We start from the raw sequence: 3,079 nt of genomic DNA, 5'->3' as shown, positions 1-3,079 counted from the left end.
CCCACCCGTGCACCAGGCCTCTATCCTATATAGTAAAAGGGTAATATGCCTCCCAGCACCGGGATCAGCGGAGCCGCGAGGCCTCCCGGCACCGGGATCAGCGTGACAGAGGGCAGCACCCAAACCCCCTGATTGCCCTACGGCTCTGTGTATGACAGGGGCGGCAGCACACCCTCCCTATCCGCCCTGCTCTGTTCGTGACAGGGGTGAGCTCCCCAACCCCATTATTGGCCCTGCTCTGTGTGATAGGGGGGAGCTCCCCAACCCCTGATCACCCTAAGTCTCTATGTGTGACAGGGTGCGGCAGCCCAACCCCACCCCACGAGCCCTGCTGTGTGTGTGACGGGGTAGAGCCATAACCTCCCCATCGGCCTTGCCCTGAGTGTGAGAGTGGCGGCGCCCCAAACCCATGATCGGCCCTGCTCTGAGCCCGACCAGGGGCTGCACCTAGGGATTGGGCCGGCCCTCTGCCACCCGGGAGCAGGCCTAAGCCAGCAGGTTGTTATCTCACAAGGGGTCCCAGACTGCGAGAGGGCACAGGCTGGGCTGAGGGACCCCCCTCCCGCAGTGCACTAATTTTTGTGCACCGGGCCTCTAGTAAAATATAGGCAAATATACAGGTATCTGACCATTTGTACAAAACATACAGGAAGATAAACCAGAAACTACAGGGATTGGGTATAGGTGGGGGGAAAAAGGACCAGCACTGGGTCAGCAGGGATGGGGGGGGGGGGAGGGACACTTCCCTGGTTTGTCTTTCTGTGAAGTTCTGACTCAGTGGAGGACAATGATATTCCACCTATTTTTCATTTATCCCCCAAACAGACAGAATGAACCAGTTACAAGGAAATCCAAGTTGGAACATAAACATATTTCTTAGCTCTTTACGCTTGAAAGGGCATACAAGCAATGATGCCACTGTAGTAAGGAGCACATCTAGCAATTAGATTTTGGTTCTAAATACCATTTTCTCAAAAATAAAAGAAAGAAAGAGGATCCAAGGTTCTCTTGGAGAAGTACAACAGGTCCTCAAATAAGGTCATTTTGTTCAACATTGTTTCATTATAACGTTGATGAGATGCTATAGGAACTTAACTCTTTTTGTTTGTATCAGCAGGCTTGTGGTAAAACTGGTTTTGCTATGTTTTTTGCTTAAATTTGCCAAACCTACTGACGTTATATGAGGACTCACTTTAGCTGATTTCCAAACTGGGGCAGGGAACTTAGAAGGTGAGCCTGGAACATCTTATGATGCCAAACAAAGGAAGGAAGTGCTAAAAAAATACAGGAATCAACCTGAAAAAACTCCTAATGGCCCAAACTTAAACAATAGGAGTGATAAAGGTACTGAATTTTAACCCATAAGAATAAAATAACTTCATAAGTTCATACTGATATAAATGAAATAAATAAATGGGGGAGAGGGCAGCTCTTCCTCACAGTAGAATTCCAATGAATGTAGAAGGAAAAAAGAAAACCACCATTAGGCAAATACCACAGTAACAAAATGCTGCAAACAAAAATCAACTCAAGGATGCTAAATGAATGGGTGAAAGTTTGCAGCAAAGTAGGATGTGAACCTCCTCCAAGATATTTATTAACTAGTAGAGGCCTGATGCACGAAATCTGTCATAAAGGCAGAGGTTTCATATCTAGATCACACTGTCCTTCTTCCTTCCCCGATTCCAGCACCAGCTTCCCTCTGGCACTCAGGACCGGGCTTCCCTTGTAGCTCTGTTTCTTCTGAAAGGATGCCTGGTCTAAATGGCATATTACACTTTTATTATTATAGACAAAGGGAAAGTCAGTTATTTACAGGTAAGAAACCCAGCAGACACCGTCTGAACCAACTAAGGTTGTTGCTATTACCAGCAATAAAAAATACCAATATCACTGACCCCTTGATACGATGTAGAGAAGAAAAAAATATATAATTTCCGTGGTAACTCTGCCAAAAATGTATAACTTCAACCCTGAGAAGAAATCAGACAAATCCAAATTGAGGGAAATGCTACAAAATAATTGATCAGTACATTCAAAAGTGTCAAGATCATGAGGAAATGTTAAAGACTAGAGAAAACTAAGGAGAAATAATGATTAAATAAAAGTGGGATCTGGAATAGAAAATGGAAAGTAGAATAAAAACTTCAAATAAATCTAAAGTTTAGGCAATAATATTGTACCAATGTTTACTTCCTGATTCTAATAATTGTACTATGGTTATGCAAGATGTTAACATTACAGAAAGCTGGCTGAGGGGTATTTGGAAACTATTATTTTTGCAATTTTTCTGAAGGTCTAAAATTAGTTCAAAATAAAAAGTTAAAAAATTTTCAGTGCTGCCTGGCCGGTGTTGCAAGTGCTTGAGCATCAACTGATGAACCAGGAGGTCATAGTTCAATTCCCGGGCAGGAGCACATGCCAGGGTTTCAGGCTTGATCCCCAATAGGGGGTGTGCAGGAGGCAGCTGATAGATGATGTTTTTATCTCTCCCCTCCTTCCTCTCTGAAATAAATTAAAAAATATACTTAAATTTTTTTTCAGTGCACAAAGCGTAAAGGCACAATTACATAAGCCAGGATAGGACTGAGGCTAGGAAAGTCTAGGCACTAAACATTCAGTCTTACTACTATTTACAGTGTCTTGTTTCTGCTGCCTTGAGAATTACGTTTCCCTTATAAATACTAGGAATGAAAATAACTGCCATTCTCAGATAATGATTCGTTTATCCTGTTGCAAATGAGTTATCCCTTTCACTTTTCAAATTTATTAGTTCTGAATGATAGCTTTGCTGGATAAAGTAATCTTGGTCGTAGGTTCTTGCTATTCATCACTTTGAATATTTCTTGCCACTCCCTTCTGGCCTGCATGGTTTCTGTTGAGAAATCAGCTGACAGTAGTATGGGTATTCCCTTGTAGGTAACTGAGTTTCTTTCTCTTGCTGCTTTTAGGATTCTCCCTTTGTCTTTTTCTCTTGGCATTTTAATTATGATGTGTCTTGGTGTGGTCCTCTTTGGATTCCTTTTCTTTGGGGTTCTCTTCGCTTCCTGGCCTTGTAAGTCTATTTCTTTCACCAATT

At 42.8% G+C, this 3,079-nt stretch overlaps 1 protein-coding gene across 2 annotated transcripts in view; it reads right to left on the bottom strand.

Moving 5' to 3' along the window:
* BRCA2 (breast cancer 2) overlaps positions 1-3,079 on the bottom strand; it is a 78,824-nt gene that overhangs the window by 5,483 nt on the left and 70,262 nt on the right. The window lies entirely within an intron of this gene.

Source organism: Myotis davidii, unplaced genomic scaffold (assembly GCF_000327345.1).
Source record: "Myotis davidii unplaced genomic scaffold, ASM32734v1 scaffold701, whole genome shotgun sequence".
Taxonomy (NCBI): Eukaryota; Metazoa; Chordata; class Mammalia; order Chiroptera; family Vespertilionidae; genus Myotis; species Myotis davidii.
The sequence above is the reverse complement of the archived record's forward strand: the minus strand, read 5'-3'. Positions and strand labels throughout refer to the sequence as shown.